Source organism: Tasmannia lanceolata, unplaced genomic scaffold (genome assembly GCF_043159265.1).
Source record: "Tasmannia lanceolata isolate RefF3 unplaced genomic scaffold, GAP_Taslan_0.1 ptg000018l, whole genome shotgun sequence".
In the NCBI taxonomy this organism is placed as follows: Eukaryota; Viridiplantae; Streptophyta; class Magnoliopsida; order Canellales; family Winteraceae; genus Tasmannia; species Tasmannia lanceolata.
The window spans coordinates 51,450,397-51,469,599 of NW_027518695.1; the positions used below are offsets into that span (position 1 = coordinate 51,450,397).

General features: G+C 35.2%; 1 long non-coding RNA gene across 2 annotated transcripts; it reads right to left on the reverse strand.

Annotated features, from left to right (window-relative positions):
• Positions 1-1,161: 1,161 nt before the first annotated feature.
• Positions 1,162-19,162, reverse strand: LOC143851707 (uncharacterized). Of its 2 annotated transcripts, XR_013236465.1 has the most exons (7): positions 18,807-19,162; positions 16,487-16,536; positions 7,507-7,624; positions 2,068-2,627; positions 1,829-1,980; positions 1,303-1,704; positions 1,162-1,203 (listed from the first exon to the last, which is right to left on the reverse strand). It is a non-coding gene; the product is annotated as an uncharacterized LOC143851707 (long non-coding RNA). The 2 variants fall into 2 exon arrangements; XR_013236464.1 differs by having other exon boundaries at positions 1,829-2,627.
• Between the last annotated feature and the right edge of the window lie 41 nt (positions 19,163-19,203).

Below are 19,203 nucleotides of genomic sequence, written 5' to 3' on the forward strand. Positions count from 1 at the left end.
ACGCATGAATATGCCCATTAAATTATCTGCTATAACTTGTTGGTCACACTATCCTGAAGGACCCACTATCCTGTAGGACACATGAATGTGCCCCTTACGCCAATAACTTGTATACACTTTAGAATGCTCACCTAGGGTTTTAATTTTAAATTATCCAATTCCACTTGAAACTTGTTTCAATGCAGACCAAGATGACTCCGATGGGTAGAATCTTCAGTCAAGAGTGGACAAAGTTATGTAAATCACTATGTTTTCATGTGCTTATCCATAATTGTGGACTATGGAGCCTCTTCCATTTAGGTCTTTTCTCCCCTATTTTCCTCCTACGTGGAGTTCTCTCTCCATTTTTTAATATGATAGTTCACATCATATGGTCTTTATTTTAATTTTTTTGAATGGCAACATAAATTTTTTTAAACAGAAAAGGGAAGGGAAAAACCCAGGGACCAAGAATGTCAGTAAACCCCAAAATAAAGATAAAATAATGCTAAACATAACTTTACCATTCAAAAAAATATGGGATTTGCTAGGGTCCATCGCAAAAGGCATTTCGCGGCTGGTCTGTCGCATGTCACTGGTCTGTCGCATGTCAGACCAGCCACCTCATGAATAAAGACAACAGCTTTTGTCTCCATTGACGAGGTGGGTGTCTGACGACAGACCATCCGCGAAATGCCTTCTGTGATGGACGCTAGCAATTCCCAAAAAAAAATATTAAATATAACAGAGTGTTGGGGAAGAAAATAAAAACGCTCTAGGCCCTGTTTGTTTCAGAATATACAACAAGCTATGGTGATTATGGCAAGCATCAATTATCAACATAATCAGTTGCAACAAAAGTGACTTCTTCATCATTTCATAAGTGATCATGATACACTTACTATAATGTTAAATGGCTAAATACCCTTCAGTACGTAATAATTTGGTTATTTTACAATGCATTTGTTAAAGGATGACTATTTTCACAAGCGCACTTCTTACATGCAATAAACAGAAAGCAGACAACATTCATTGGGGATCATAAATCCACCCAATCAACAAAGAAATTCGATTATCAAGTGATTAAAATTTTGAACTCAAAGTTATCAAACAAGCAGCCCTAAAAATCAAATGAAATCTAATCAAACAAACTGAAACCAATATCATCATCATCTGACTCTCCGCAGGTTTTATTTCTTCTCTTCCTCCTTGGGGGCAAGTCACCTACAGCAGCAAACTTGCTTGGATAAACAATTGATCAATAAGCTAAAGCAAATTAAATATCTAATCAAACAAATAGAACAGATCGTAAACCGTCCTGACCTTCAACGCTGTATCTCTGCTCAGTATCTCCGTGGCAGACGAAAACTCTAATATTCTTCAAGGCCCTTTCCACTTCTTTCTTTTCTTCTCCAACCAAATCTTTGGTTTTCCTCTGAGAAAGTCTCACAGGAAGTCACAGCATTTCTGCAGATTGAGGATTATGCCAATACTTTCATGGAAAGCTGTCACAGTGAATTCAACGTTGAGCGTTCGGCCCTATTGGGTTGGTTTAAGGCTCTAAAAGAACCCTCTAAGGCCAACTGCACCTTCACCAATATCATTGATCCCTCCCATAAAGCTTGAATAAAGAGACCTTCCCATGGGGATGCACTTCTCTGTTGGGCACTCTCACAGGATGAGACAGGTTTCTAGTAGCATCAGCAGGACTCTAGGAGTGTACGTCTGCAAACAAGTAAAGCCAATGGCTGATGAGAAAACAATGTATTTACACAAGTTCATAACAGAAATTTCAATTATTAGGGGCCTGAAAATGCGTGTTAAAGAACAATCAATCCCAACTCCTCACTAGCAGAACCTTCTCCCATCCAGCAGGCAATTCACCAAATGAGTGACTTCAACTCTGCCGCTTCCTCTTTATACTTCTTCTCATGTTCTGAGAATTTAGCATTCCATTCTGCTTCAAGACCAGCACCTTCTTAGACCTGGCGTCTCCAATGACTCAAAAGAAGTGTGAGACACAATAATCAACTGCAAAAAAGTTCATTCACTTGAGAGAGCAACACAAGTCCTTCCAAGTTGACATACCTCTTCACCTCTTTCACCCATTCACTTGATTCCAATTCATTTTTTTAGCAAAACCTCAACTCGACTCAACCCAAATTGCACCCTTAAGCTCAATGGGAGAATTACAAAATGATGGGAGGAATGTTATTATTGGAAAAAAAGAGTCCCATTCAATTTCCTTTGAAAATACCTGTCAATTACCCCAACGATTAGAACACAAGGACAACTTTCCAAGCTTTGGAAACACAGCTTCTATTTTATTAAACACCCAAAGCAGTTCATCACAATATCTCCAACAGCAATAACCAAGAGGTGGGCCCCATTACCTATCTCCCTTGAATAGAGATTGGTGGAGAAGTCAAGCAACAGTTGCACTTGGATGGATGCTGTTTAGCACAACTGGCTTTTCAAGTCATACACAACATCTAAGAGTTTTAGGGAGCAGAATCTGAACCTCGAATCCGTGTCAGATCTTGAGTCCGACTTTTTGGGATTTGCCAAATCCGAACCTCGAATCCATGTCAGATCTCGACACGTGAATCCGAATCCATGCAACATAGGTGCCCACTGAATTTTTTAACCTGAAATGGAAAGATTAATATGTAAGTTGAATTTATATTCGTTGAATTTTTGCTCAAATTGATACATCCCTGAATTGCTCCATAGGTATACTACATGAACATAGAATTTCCAGAGGAAAAACCTCATGGAATATAAATTTGGAGAAAAAACTACAGTACGACAAATTCTTTATGCAGTCATGTTCCACTGAAGCAACATCTAAACAACACATTCAAACAGTAATGAGTATTTAAGGTAAACCTAACTGTATTTAAGAAAGTACCTTAAAATGAATTTAATCACCACAAATCTCTATTTAAAATAAGTTTTGCATTGGTACACTAAGAGGCAGTTAGGCAGCTGATAAGAAAATTATTTAGCCCCACTATTAATTAGCAAAGATTAAAACGATATATGGCCTTCTTTACTTTTTCTTGATGTCCTTGATAATATCTAGCAAAAAGGCTGAGCAAATCTATCCAACCAGATATTAGACTTTGGCTAGTGTATAAGCAAGATGACGTATTTTCTTGGAATATTGAGAATTATAATAAAAGGACAGAATATTTTGAATCTGGTGGACGTACTGTTTAATTGCCATGGACATGCGCATTTTTGAGAGATTTAATCTCCCAAAGATATATGCAAGTTTTGCAAGATTGTTCATTTTTTTCAGTCTCAGACGAGGAAAGAACTAAATTCTGAATGGGTGGTTTTTTCTACGGAAGACAAACACCTAGAAAGTCATCAGTTTCTTAGTATTTGTAGACATTTCTGAGACATCATCGTTAATAAGTTTGATCAGACATAACTTGCAACATTTTTTGAACCTTCTCGTATACCTCTCCTTCCATAATTCAAAGGATGTGGAGCAAATCCTTCCATAATATAGCTTTGCATCCAAAGATGAAATACTTGGCTCAACCCATCAAAGTTGTTAAAGTATAAAAAGATTAAATACTGCCTTCTCCAACAACATAAGCTTTTGGAGTAACTGGTAGTTTCACATGGTATCAAAGCAAATGTCTGGGTTCAAACCTCCTGGATAGCAAAATCCACATGCAATGACAAAACCCAAAAGAGGGGCCACATGTGCCATGTGTAGGCCAACCCTAAAACAGGGGCCACACGTGAGGGGGAGTGTTAAAGTATAAAAAGATTAAATACTGCCTCCTCCAACGGCTTAAGCTTTTGGAGTAACTGGTAGTTTCACAAGATTGTAACTTGAGGGGTCCAAACAAGGTGGAGAGAGAGAAAAAATGAACAGAAGTCCTTCAAATTGAAATTGGGCAGCTAATGGTATATGCCTTCAAGATTCACAACTTTTTCAGAAAGGCCATCTGGATACAACTTGTCTAGATTTTTTAACAGTCCTTCATCTATATTGAATTTCTTGAAACGGAATACGAGAATGGATCACTATCTATGTGTGTGTGGGTGTGTGTGTGGGTGGGTGGGTTGGGGGGTGCCGGGTGGCGGTTGGGTTGTCAGGAAAAAAGAGTCTCATCATGTGCAAGTGATTTTGTTCTCTTAGCTATGGAATCTGATTTCCTTGCAACTATCTTCCCATTTTTTCTGGGTATGCAGCACTATTTCCAGCTATGGATCCTACAATTCCTTACAAATCTCCCTGACAACCCCTTCATCCATCTTGATCCTGGCTAGCAACTTAGATTGAGCCCTGAGACTGATCTTCCCATTGACTTCGATACAACAGTACTCATAATGTAAGGTCAGTGGGTGGCATAGCTAAATTCCTCATCAAGATGACTGGAGAACCATCGACCAGATTGTCCCAGCACAACAATTAAAAGCGTCTTTGGAGCTTATTCCATTGAAGTAGTTAGGGCTCTAATTGAGTGAGCCGTGGATCATAAGCGATGATCATATCTTAATTTAGCTAATCTCGCGAATCAAGAATTTGGATACAGTTAAGAGAAATGCCTAACTTATAAGAGGAGGTAGAGACCAAGTACTCCCATTTCAAATCGTAAATTAAGCAATTTTCAGGGTACAACAAAGTATTGTCATTTCTCTTATATTATTACTTAAGAGTCCACCTCAAATCGTAAACCAAGCAATTTTCAGGGTACAACAACCCAATTTTCAGGGTCCTCTTCAAGTTCAAACTTATGCTTTAACAGAACACACCAGCTGAGAGGTGCCTAAAGCAGCAACACTTAAGCTATTGGGTATTGAAAGTACTATCATTAGGAGCAAGACATTTAATAAGTTATGCAAACATTTACTTCGCAACTCTCTGGTTTGTGGATTGCATGTTTGGCATCTGGATTTCTTTGGTTTTTCTTCTTGTCAGTAGGACATTGGTATGGGCCAATATGTAGAGTAGAGGCATTAATTAGCAAATTCTTAACTTTTTGAATTTCAAATTCTGTTTACTGAGGCAACCTAATAATATAAGTAATCATGGACAACATTTTAATATATTGCTCTGCTCTCATATACAAGAATGTGAGATTGTCAATACATTTCAGTGTTACATTGCAGGCAATATAATCAAAGTGTTTCGCTACTTATGATGCTATCCAGTGGTAGGTTAACAATAATATGAATGTCACTAAATTATTCTGGTATTTTCTAAAATTTGCAGCCTCTCACTATTATGCATTTTGTTTTAGTATATTCATACATATTCTCTGTTTCTGTTAGTATTAATGCAGAAAAGTTTTATTTACAGTAATGTTTCCTTGAAAGTAAAGTCAATATTGAATATTAGAAATTACAAAGTGAATGCCAGTTCAATTCCCCATAGTGCCAAACACCCATATGCCCGAGTATTGGAACAATTGGGATCCATATTGCCTAACAAGGTTGTGAAGAGTGGTCCTAACACCTTTGCCAGTTGTCCTAGACCGTGTCCTTGTTTGAGGTGTGGAGAACATAGAGTTACTAGCCCTCAAGTTTCCAAACTAACGTCAAAAAATAATTTATGTAGTATCTAATTTATTGTCCTATTTTACGCAAAATTAGTTTTATCCAATACTTAAGAATGCGTTGTAACCATTGTATTCAGTAGGGTGACTAGCCATGTCAACTCAACTCAAGATCATGACTCATACCTGGAAATGTTTCTGAATGCAACCACTTGCCTACAAAGTATTAACCACTCTATAATTCACTATGCCTAAGTCCATGTTCGTTTTAGATTGCGAAAACCGATTGTGAACCCCAAACCGATTCTTGGGCTTAAAAATAAATTTGATTTTGAGTCCAATAATAGGTTTGAGGTTCACAATCGGTTGTCGCAATCTAAAACGAATATGACCTAAGAAAAAACTAAATCTCGAAGAACCTGCCATCAAGAAAATAGTGCTTGAAGCGACACAACAGCATAGAATGGGTAAAGCTTTCACTACTTTGATAGATGTAGCGGATGGGAATAGAAAAAACATCGCCCCTGAAGTGTCCCACAAACTACTGGAAGTGGAGGGTGTTCTCAATGCTCAGTGAAGAGCACTCCACGGTCTCTCTTTTTATGCCTATTTGCAATATCTTTAGTAGATGTACAAATGTGGTTGAAGGATGTTGAAATGAATTTGTTATAGATAGAATAATTCTAACACCCATCTTACTTATCTCCATGGTCCATAGGACATTCTTTTAGCCCATCTTATCATATTGCTTGGATCACCTTCAACTATAAGATTTCCGAATAGTTCTTCCTTGAAGATACGAAGACCCACCAATAGTTCTACTTCATTAATCTATTTTTTTGAAATATGACAATTTCATTGATACTTAGAACAGCATTGGGGACCAGGAGTCCCGCCCTGCAATACATATATATCAATGATACTGGACCAGGCATACCTGGAACCAGAAAGCATAGGCCTAAGCAAAAGATTTTCGCCGTTAAGACAAAAGCCAGAGTTAGGTAACAGCAGAAGCAAAAAACACCCACAAAGCTGCTGAAAACATAAGAACATTCTGCCTTACCCAGAACACTTCTCCAAATCTTCCAGAATGGTGATGAATTCATCATAGAGCAATTCCTCATTGACAGCTTGGTCTTCTTCATTCATGTTTGATTTTTCCGAGGCCTCTTCTCTTAGAATCCAATCCTCAAGCCTACGAAGCCCATCCTTTTTCTTTGCCTCCCAATCTACTTCATTAATCTATTGTAATCTTTGTTTATCTGTTTCTCACATAATAGAACATCGTGGAGGGGGGCAAAGCCTCCCAATCAAATGATGCAAGCTGTTAAATTCATAGCATGTAATACGTACGATCGAGGTTTTCAACAGACGAATAGTCCAAAGGGCCCAGCCAGTAAGATTACTAAGATAGGAAAAAACATGGTTTTAGTGTTGAAAAGTTTACTACAGTTGCTTTGTTGCGTCTGAAGCATCAGTCTTTCAATGATTTAAGACTTAAGGATTGATTCGGTGGCCTTGCACTGCAATCCCTGCCCACTGACCCAGAAGAAATACTTACTAGCATGCAAGCTATAGTAGAAAGTTACCCACACTTACCCAAAAGAAAGACAAAGATTAATATAGTTACTAGCATGGAAGCTATAGTAGAAAGTTACCCACAATGCACTCTAGCGAAGAAAAAGAAAAAATATTAACCAAGATGGAGCTTCAAAATTCAGCTTGGGTTGTACATCTAGAGGCATTCTAAATAGAATTGCTAACTATTTCATTGTTGTCTCTTTGAATTTATGGCAGCTATTAAGAATATTGTAATCCAACTCTCTAGACTTGTTTCTGTGCTAAAAAAGGAACCACATATGCTTTCATTTCATATAGCCACTCCCTGAGACTCCTTGAGGAAGTTCCGAAGTTTAAAACCAATATAACATTATCTTTGTTGTTGATACAAGTGCAATCATGATTTGCATACTAACCAACCATAGGTATGTTTGTACGAAGGTACCTATTGGATATTACATTTTAGACTTCATGATGTTCAATATCCGTTCAAGGCTGCAAATATAGATATTCTGCTTTTTGATTTTACAATGAGAGAATGGTGCCCACCAATTTCGCTTAACCTGAAATGAAAAGATTAGCATGTAAGTTGGCATTTATATTACTTGAAGTTTAGGTCAATTAGGTGCATCTTAGATTTATTTCTTAGCTTGAGTTCATAAACATAGAAATTTCCAGAGAAATAAAGTCATGGAAGATAAAGTTGTAAAAAACTATAAGTTGAAAATTCTTTTCACTGTCATGTTCAATTGAAGCAATATCTAAACAAGTAAATAATTCAAACAATAATGGGCATTCAAAAAAAGGAGCTAAATAATAAAGAATTGACTGATCTTGTACTCATAGTAATGATTTATTGGCAAGTCTACTGTCAGACAAGAACAAAACTTTTGAGTAAAATTTTTAAAGAGGAGAGTAGCGTTTGTGTGGGATTGCCATTTTTGGAGAGTGAGAGGGATTGGGGTTTTGAAAAGAAGATAGAATTGAGAACTATATAGGACAGGTAGAAGACCCAATGGCTTCGATGGGTGTAAGAAGAAAGGAAATATGTATATCTAGTAGGAATTTAAACTCAATCCCTTATTAAGGGATCTTGATCCCTAAGCTTTGGTATGGTGTAATTTCTTCTTTAATCATGTAAGAGAGAGAGAGGGGGTAGGTGGGGAGGGGGTGGGGGTGGGGTGGGGGTGGAGAGGAGAGGAGAAAAATCATGTAGAGGGGAGAATAATCTATTTTTCTTTGTTCTATTAATGAGCATGCCAATGTATTTTCTACAGTAGAAATTACCAAAAAACTAAAATATTCCAATAAAGGGTAATAAAAAGGATGTAGAGACATAGTTAGATGACATGTTTGAAATGCTCACTAGTCCACAATGTTCTACAAAATCAAACTACGAAGTGGCTAGATCAAATCCAAATCAAGTCGGGTGATGAATGGAAGGAGACATTCAAGGCAAAAGATAGTCTCATTGGATGGCTTGTGATGCAAGCTACTTTTGTTTTTTGGGAAGTTGTTCACTTGCGTGGAGTTTCATGGTGGTGAGAGGAATGAATTATCAAGGGCGAATTTCTTTCCAACTGGGGGGTGATGTCATCCAAAGAATAGAAGTCATATGGTTCACAGGGAGACATATTTGGGGGCCTAGAGGACAAAATTGAAAAGAATGAAAGAAAGAGAGGAAGTTTACATAAAATGGAGGCATTTTTAATAGAGAAAAGAATAATGGTCAATCTTCTTTGATAACATATTGGGGGCCTAGATGGGTAGTTATGATAGTTGCATTTTCCAAAAGTTGACTATATTGAATTCTCTATGCATTGTAGATTGTTTCTTGGTTGAACGCTGTCAATATTTGAATTTTCCACACATTGCAGGTTGTTCCTAGGTTGAATAACCTTACGTTTCATATTTTCCTATGCTTTGAAAGTTGTCTTTAATTCTAGCATGTATAAGATAAGGTAGTTGGTTCATGCAAGGAACTTTTGATTGATATGACATTTTATATTTATAAGCTTCAAAACTGGTGATTTTGAGAAATATAGAATGGAAGACCAGCCTATCTTCCCTTCAACTTTTGGGTAGTGTTAAATGCTATTTTACCGTTAACATTGTTATTAAATTTATCACCTTCACATCCTACTTTGTGTTTTCTACCAATGTTGTAGCGATTTGTATTCGGATAGCTTTGAATATGTGTCGAACTTGTAATAGGAGAAATAGTCATCAATTATTTCCCGAAAGTCGGTAAATCAAAATTTAGTAGTTTTTTTTATTTTAGCAATTTCTTTTTTTTCTTTTTCTTTTTTGAGTTTTTCTAGTTAAAGAATATGATTAATTACTTATGTTTCAACAGATATAGAGTACAAAGGAGATTTTTTTGGGTTCATTTAGAAAGGACTATCAGTCTGGGACTAGAAAGTTATGCTTTAGAAATTAGAAGATGCTTTTTGTACAAGTACTATCTACGTACTTCATTGTAAGGTTTCAGTGGAAAGTTCATAATTACTCTTTTTGATGGAACAGTTCTATTACTGCTATGGGAAAGAAGTTCATTATTTTGGAACCTTTTATATACGAACAATTCATGATTACTTATTTTAGTGGATCTTCTTTAGTGCTTCCATGAAAAAAAAAAGTTCATGATTTTGGAATTTTTTATTTAGTGGGCAATTTCTAAAAAACTTTCTAAGATTTTCAATCTCTCTACTTCATTCTTCCAATTGATGTTGTGTTTACTTCTGATTTGCATCAGTTTTGCATCAATCTTGAGTTCTAGATAGGCAGGTTCCTATTAGCTATTTGAAGTTGCAGAAATCCTGTTCTCATGTTGAGCTCTTAAGGATTGACTGTTTCAAATGGGATTTATAAAAGTATGATATGTGCCAAGAAAGATAAAAGGGAACCTTATCTACCTCAAAAGGAAGTCAAGTAGGAAAATGAGAAGTGTTGGGAGGCCCATATTCTAAACCGATTCGTCAACTGGAAGACTCTTGATCAGTAGGAAGCTGAACTCAATCTTGTTATGGAGGAAATAATTTGAGGAAAGAGCTACTAAAGAAAGAGGGAAGATGAGTTGGAATCTGATACTAAAAAAAGTATGAGAAGCAATGCTGCTAAGAGGTGTTTAGGCCAGAGTCTTTCCATGAAATAAGAAGAGGAAAAGAACAAAAAGGACTAAGAAATATAGTAGATGAAACAAATACATCGACCTATCAAGTTTCTACACTAAAGCGATCAGTAGACAAATGTGGAAAAAGAACGATTGTTCCCTTCCAATGAAGCTTAATTTTTATATGTTGTTATGTTAGATAAATTCATTTTTGAATATCTAGGGATCATGCTATAATCCTCCTTCCAAAAGGAAAACTAGAGAGTTAAAACCCAAGGTTCTAATTCTAATAGTATAAAAAATATCAAAATGCAACAAGGATATCATTGTTGAGTAAGATAGAAAGTCATCGCCGTGAACCAAAAATGATAAGATGGTCAGGGAATTTGAAGGTTTCAGTAAAGGAATACTTCCTTCTTTATGAAAAGTTTGTTATCACAGCTTCAAGTAAATTTTATCTAGACTGAATATGAAAGAATTATGAGAAGAACAGCAATATTCCTCATATGTTGCAAGATGAGTTGATGTTACCGGATAGGGAGGATGATAGTTTAGACTCAAGCAAAATCCAAAACAAGCTTGCGATTTGGCAAAAGTAAATTGGTCATTGGATTGAAATCCAAATATAGAACCGATATGAATGCCAAGATGAAATAAACTTTTCCCAACAAAATTGGCTTGAGAACATGTTCAGTCTGTAGAAGCTATCTAATATAGGTTTGAGTTTAGATGAAAGGAAATAATAAGCTTATTCTAGCATAATATTATTTCATAAATGGCCCCCCAAAAGGAAATTCTTTACAATGAAGAGGTAGAAGCTTAACTTTTTGTTGTCTACTGTATTGTATTGATTCTGAATCCGAAAACCACAGTCCCACATTTATCCTTTTTGCAAAAGAAATCGTGGATACGGTCTTTCGAATTACATTTGGTCCCAACTGAGACTTTTGACTAACCTTAGTGAATGGATAAAGGCATCCAAAAATGATGGAGAAGTGGAAACAAATGGAAATAGGCAGGGATCATTCTTTCTTTCTTTTTTGGGTAGGTAAGCTAGGATATAAAGGCATCCAACCTCTTTATCATTCTTTATTTCGAAGGCCCAAACTAAAAGATTAGATGAGATTTTGAAATAAATTGGAGAAAGTTTAGGGCGATAATAACTTGCAACTAAGAAAGATCCAATGAAGCATTTTAAGTTAACATGTGTGTGTGTGTGTGTTTAACAAAAAAGAAGTCAATATGCCAATGTGTTTGCATGTCTGTGTTTTTAATTTTTCTTATTTAGCAAAAAAATTCAATATGTGTGTGAGAGAGAAAGAGGGAGATAGAAACAGAGGTACGAGCAAATTGGAAAATTATTTCAATGTTGATGCTAATTTCTAATAGAATTTGCTGTAATAAATTGAAAAGAGAATCCTTGTAAATGCAAAAGAAAATCCTTTAGACACTACTCCAACTTCTTATACAATGAATGATGACAAGGAACGACCAATGAATAGAAAGCTCAATAAAAATCCATGTTGGCTTGTTTGACTTAGTTAAAGTTAACTGTGCATAGATCATAGTTACACACATTGATCAAATTCTTAATATAGACACTTCTTTTCCTTTGGATAAGCTGAAACTAATTGAAAAAGGAGAACAGAGAAAAATAAAACAAAAACCTACACCAAGGTAGAAAGCCACTAAAGGAAAATAAAAAGGAAATCACATAAGAACCAAAGCAGCCTGAGCAGTGCTTAAATTCAACAATGTGTGCGCGATAAATTCATCCCAGTTGGATTCTTTTTGTTACAAAAAAAGGTAACAATTTATTGTATACTACTAGGTAACTAAATTTGAAAATAAATGAAGAAAAGTGTAAAACCCACTCTACTAGCATCATATCAACTAATGTCAGATTTGATTTTAGAGAAGAAAAATTCAATCCAGACATACAACAAAGAAAAACATTTAACCTACTTCGAACCATGTCAGACAGAATTTTGTATGGGCATCTAAAATTTGTTTGAGTAGGTGTCTTTTCCAACATCATGGTGTTCCATCCTTATCCATAGAACTAGAACAAAGAGCTCTACTAGCATCACATCAACTAATTTTGAATTTGATTTTAGAGAAGAAAAATTCAATCCAGACATACAACAAAGAAAAACATTTAACCTACTTCGAACCATGTAAGACAGAATTTTGTATGGGCACCTAAAATTTGTTTGAGTAGAAGTCTTTTCCAGCATCATGGTGTTCCATCCTAATCCATAGAACTAGAACAAAGAGCTCTACTAGCATCACATCAACTAATTTTGAATTTGATTTTAGATTAAAATATCTCACCCTAGACATACCAACAAAGCAAGCATTTAAACCTGCTTTGTCTTCTCGTTTTCATTTTTCATCGATAAGTGCACTTTCATTATGAACTTGAAATTCCAATACAATGTGTCTGTGTGTGGGGTAGATGCAAGATGAAAAATTAACAAAGTTTTGATGCTCAGTTCTAGTAGAAGTTTAGGGAATGTAATCAATTGCAAATGAAATCATCAATCAAATAACATTTAAAGCAAACCAACACCAAATAAAAAAGGAAGAAGATTTGAAGAGTTGCTACAAGATCAATTAATATGAATGATACCAAAGAGTTCAAAACAGAGCATAAATTCAATGACTCATATAAGGTAAATTCATCCTAGTTAGGGTTCCTTTTGTCTTAAACAAGTCTTAATCTATTGTATGGCAAGACTAAGACAAGAAATTTTGAGCTATGATGAAAAATTAAAGAACCTGAAAAAAAAATCTCATATGAGTGTCCTTTCTTTATGAACATGGAATTCCAGTAAAATTAATTATTTCTTTTGTTTTGTAAGAAAGTGAAACAGAGAAAAATTGAGGTTTACAATTCTTTAAAATAAATAATGGAGTGAAATCTGTTCATATGATTAATTAAAGCCAAGAGCCCTAATTTGGGATTGAGCCTCTAGCTCAATGGTCAAGGCTTTTTCATCAACCTGGAGGTCGGAGTTTCTATCCCATCTTACAAACCAAAAACAAAAAAAAACAAAATTCAAGAGGAGAGACAGTCGTGTACCTTCTCCAGAGTAGTCTTCAAACCATCGAGCCATTTATCAGTATTTGGGGGATGTGTGAGATATTGGACCAATATTGGCATCCGTCCTTTTGACACTGTTTCTCTACTTCCGGACAGCCATAAATTTCTAATCTCTGAAGCATGGTGGGTAGCCCATCCTCCGGCAAGGAAAGGAGTTGAGGACAAAAACCAATGAACAATTTTTTGAGGGAGGTGAGGTTCTTCAACATCTCCTTGGGGAGGGATTTCAGATTATCACAAAAATAGATCTCGAGGCTTTTAAGAGTGGGGGGGGCAGTAGGATGCTTGGAGATAATTCGATTTGTGAACAGTAAGAAATATCCAAGTTGTTTTCGGTCTGCCCCTACCACTTTTTACTCTATCAATTTGGCATGAGTCACCTCTTCTCACCGGAACATCCAAAGGAATACGTTGGATATGTCCAAACCAACTTAAGCGGTGCTCTCTCATCTTCTCCTCAATTGGTGCCACCCCCCACCTTTTTTTACGAATCTCTTCATTTTTAATTCTATCTAACATTGTCTGGCCACACATCCATCTAAGCATTCGCATCTCCGCTACACTCATCTTATGCACATGCTGCTTCTTGATTTCCCAACATTCTGAGCCGTACAGCATGGCTAGTCTCACAGCTGTCTTATAAAGCTTTCCCTCAACTTGGTAGGGATTTTAAGGTCGCATAGAATGCCTGTGTTTTTCACAGCCTTTCCCAAGCCAGGATAAAGGAGGAGGGTTGGAGTCAGGTTGGCAGCCGGCCGTAAAATTTGCCACTCTTCTATGAAATGCGTCCCATAGAGGTATAGCAAGTTGGAAAATTAATTCAATGTTGATGCTGAGTTCTAATAGAAGTTGGTGTAATAAATGCAAAAGAGAAACCTTTAGACACCACTCCATCTTCTTATAAGCATATGGAAAGTAACTATTTGCAAATCAAATCACTAATAAAAAAGATACAAAGAAATGATAACAAGGAACGGCCAATGAATAGAAAGCTCAATAAAAATCCATGGTGGCTTGTTCGACATTGATAAAGTTAACTGTGCATAGATATTAGTTACACATTGATCGAATTCTTAATACAGACAATTCTTTTCTTCTAGAGAAAATGAAACTAATTGAAAAAGGAGAACAAAGAAAAATGAAACAAATGCTGCACCAAGGGAAGAAGCCAATAATAAAGGAAAAGAAAAGGAAATCACATAAGAACTAAAGCAGCCTGAACAGTGCTTAAATTCAGCGATGGGTACTCGATAAATTCATCCCAGTTGGATTTTTTTGCTACAAAAAAGGTAACAATTTATTGTAGACTACTAGGTAAGAAATTTGAAAATGAATGAAGAAAAATGTAAGAACCACTCTACTACCATCATATCAACTAATGTCATATTTGATTTTAGAGAAGAAAAATTGAACCCAGACATACAACAAAGAATAACATTTAACCTACTTTGAACCATGTAAGACAGAATTTTGTAAGGGCATCTAGACTTTCTTTGAGTAGATGTTTTTTCCAGCATCATGTTGTTCCATCCTAATCTATAGAGCTAGAACAAAGACCATTCTACTAGCATCACATCAACTAATTTGGAATTTGATTTTAGATTAAAATATCTCAACCTAGACATACCAACAAATAAAGCATCTAAACCTTGGGGTCCCGCCTAACCCTAGCTTACCCATAAAAAAAGCATCTAAACCTGCTTTGAACTATATAAAGCATGATTTTGTTTTGGAACTATAACTTCTTTGAGAAGAGATGTGTTTACCACTATCATGGTGTTCCATACTAAGCTAAAAAAACTAGATTAGAGAGTTTTCAAATTTTTGTTTCTGTTTACTGACTGTAAGTAATAGATGTATGCATTGTATTAAAGCATTATTTTTTTAATCTCTTTTGAGGTTCTTAAGCATTACTAATTTGAATGTTAGGAGTAAAAGAAGTGTAAATGAAAAAGGCTTCTAATATACACAATACCAAAATGCATGAACAATAACAGGATCAACAAATAGCCAAGCCTAATATCCCTATGGTGACTGACTTAGCACCTCCTAACTTTAAAATATTTATGCATTAGTGAAACTAACTTAATTATGTGTAGCACATATAACCCAGACTAGTGGAGACTGAAATATTTTCTTCTTTCAAAATTCAATGCAATGAAATGTATCTCTTTTCTCAGAAAATCAGAAAAAAAAATTGAAAAAATTGAGCCCTTACAACATAATGGGCTTAAAATCATTTTTCTTCATTGTTATAAAAAAATGAGAAGAAAAGAGGGGCCGAGATATTAGTAAGTGATTTTTGAGATTTAAAGAGAAAATCAGTATGTTTGGGTTGCAGAAGAAGGTCCTGGAATTTTTGCTTTGTCTTTTTGTTTATATGAATTTGAAATTCCAATAAAATGTGTCCGTGTGTGTGTGAGAGGTACATGCAAGATGAAAAATTGACAGAGTTTTGATGCTCAGTTCTAACAGAAGTTGGTATAATAAATTCAAGAGGGAAACCTTTAGAGTTCAGACACGATTTCATCTTCTTATAAGTATAGGGAATGTAATCAATTGCAAATGAAATCATGAATCAAGTAACATTTAAAGCAAACCAACACTTAATAAAATGGAAGAAGATTTGAAGAGTTGAATGCCTAAAATTTTAGCTACAAGATCGATTAATATGAATGATACCAAGAAATAATGACATGGAACAACCAACGAGTAGTAAGGAAATTAAAAATCCATGGTGGCCGGTTTGACTTTGTTAAAGTTAATTATGCTCAAATCTCACATTCATAACATTGATCAAATTCTCAACTAATGTATGCATATACAAAGATATTTTTTTTCTTTTTTCAAGGATTAGTTGAAACTTATTGAAAAAGGATAACAAAGAAAAGTACAACAAACACTCCACCTAGGAACAAAAATCAAAGTGCCCAAAACAGAGCATAATTTCGATGAAGCATCTAAGGTAAATTCATCCTAGTTAGGGTTCCTTTTGTCTCAAACAAGTCTTTTTTTTTCTTTTTTTTGAGAAAATTAACGATTTCATTCCAAAAGAGCAAAGCATACAATGAAGAGGGGAAAAGATGTCGCAAACAAGTCATAAACTACTTTATAGTAGACAAAGGCTAAGACAAAAAAAATTTAAGATACAATGAAAAAATTAAAGAAATGATTGGATTGGGGAGAAGAAAGCGCTGTAATTTTCACCTTGTTTTTTTCTTTTAATTTTCATGGATGAGTGTCCTTTCTTTATGAACCTGAAATTACAGTAAAATTAACTATTTCATGAGGAAATGAAAAGAGATACAGAGAAACTGAGGTTTACTATTCTTTAAAATAAATAATGGAGTGAAATCTATTCATATGCAGGGATCATTCTTTTTTGGGTAGGTAAGCTAGGATATAACTACCAACCTCTTTATCATTCTTTATTTGGCAGGCCCAAACTAAAAGAGTAGATGAGATTTTGAAATAAATTGGAGAAAGTTTAGGGCAATAAAATGTTGCAACTAAGAAAGATCCAATGAAGCATTTTAAGTTAACATATGTGTGTGTGTGTGTGTGTGTGTGTGTGTTTATAAAAAAAGAAGTCAATATGGCACTGTGTTTGCATGTCTGTGTTTTTATTTTTCTTAATAAGCAAAAACTGTGTTTGCATGTCTGTGTTTTTATTTTTCTTAATAAGCAAAAAATAAATAAAAAATTCAAAGTGTTTGTGTGAGAAAGAGGGAGAGATAGAGACAGAGGCAAAGGCAAATGGGAAAATTATTTCAATGTGGATGCTAATTTCTAATAGAAATTGGTGCAATAAATGAAAAAGAGAATCCTTGTAATAAATGCAAAAAAGAATCCTTTAGATACCACTCCATCTTCTTATAGAATGAAATGATGTCAAGGACCGACTAATGAATAGAAAACTCAATAAAAATCCATCTTGGCTTGTTTGATTTAGTTAAAGTTAATTGTGCATAGATCATAGTTACACAAATTGATCAAATTGTTAATATAGACACTTCTTTTCTTTTGGATAAGCTGAAACTAATTGAAAAAGGAGAACAGAGAAAACTACAACAAAAACTACACCAAGGCAGAAAGCCACTAAAGGAAAAGAAAAGGAAATCTCATAAGAACCAAAGCAGCCTGAACAGTGCTTAAATTCAACAATGTGTACTCGGTAAATTCATCCCAGTTGGATACTTTCTGTTATTAAAAAAGGTAACAATTTATTGTAGACTACTAGGTAACTAAATTTGAAAATAAATGAAGAAAATGTAGAAACCACTCTACTAGCATCATATCAACTAATTTGAGATTTGATTTTGGAGAAGAAAAATTCAACCCAGACATACAACAAAGAAAAACTTTTAACCTACTTCGAACAATGTCAGTCAGAATTTTGTATGGGCGCATCTAAAATTTCTTGGAGTAGATGTTTTTTCCAGCATCATGTTGTTCCGTCCTAATCCATAGAACTAGAACAAGGAGCATTCTAGTAGCATCACATCAACTAATTTCGAATTTGATTTTAGATTAAAATATCTCAACCTAGACATAAAAGCAAAGCAAGCATTTAAACCTGCTTTAAACCTGTTTTGTTTCATACTAAGCTAAAAAACTAGAATAGAGAGTTTCGAATTTGGGTTTTTGTATACTGACTGTAAGTAATAAAAGTATGCATCTATATGAATGCATTCATTTTTTAATCTCTTTTGACGTTCTTAAGCATTACTAATTTGAATGTTAGGTATGTATGCGTTCCTTGTCTCGTCTCTTGAGATTTTACGTGCACTAATGTGCTTGCAGTATTTTATTGATCAAGAATTTCAAAAGTTTTTACTGCATGAATGCTTAGGCACATTCAGCAGCTAGTGTCAGATCAAATTGAAGTAAAAAAAGTGTAACATAGTTTTGATGCTCAGTTCTAACAGAAGTTTAGGGAATGTAATCAATTGCAAATGAAATCATCAATCAAATAACATTTAAAGCAAACCAATGCCAAATAAAAAGAAAGAAGATTTGAAGAGTTGCTACAAGATCAATTAATAGGAATGATACCATAGAGTTCAAAACAGAGCATAAATTCAATGAAGCATGTAAGGTAAATTCATCCTAGTTAGGGTTCCTTTTGTCTTAAACAAGTCATAATCTACTGTTAGGGTTCCTTTTGTCCTAAGACAAGAAATTTTGAGATATAATGAAAAATTAAAGGACCTGAAAAACAATTCTCTTTATGAGCCTGGAATTCCAGTAAAATTAACTGTTTCCTTTGTTTTGTTTTGAAAGAGAGAAAATGAGGAAATGAGGAAATGAAAAGAGATAGAGAGAAATTGAGGTTTACTATTCTTTAAAATAAATAATGGATTGAAATCTATTCATATGATTAATAAAATCCAAGAGCCCTAATTTGGGATTGAACCTCTAACTCAATGGTTAAGGCTTTTTCATCAACCTGGAGGTCGGAGGTTCAATCCCATCTTACATACCAAAAAAAATAAAACAAAAGCCAAAAGGAGAGACAGTTGTGTACCTTCTCCAGAGTAGTCTTCAAACCCTCGACCCATTTATCCCTATGATGGGGATGTGTGAGATATTGGGCCAATATTGGCCTCCGTCCTTTTGACATTGTTTCTCTACTTCCGGACAGCCATCAATATGTAAGTTCTGAAGCGTGGTGGGCAGCCCTTCCTCCGGCAAGGAAAGGAGTTGAGGACACCGATTAATCGTCAATGTTTTGAGGGAGGTGAGGTTCTTCAACATCCCCTTGGGCAGGGATTTCAGATTATCACACGAAGAGATATGGAGGCTTTTAAGCGTGGGGGGCAGTAGCATGCTTGGAGAGAATTCGAGTTGTGAACATTCAGAAATATCCAAGGTATGGAGGGATGTAAGCTTGTTAGAAAAGATCTCAACATTATCACCTTTGA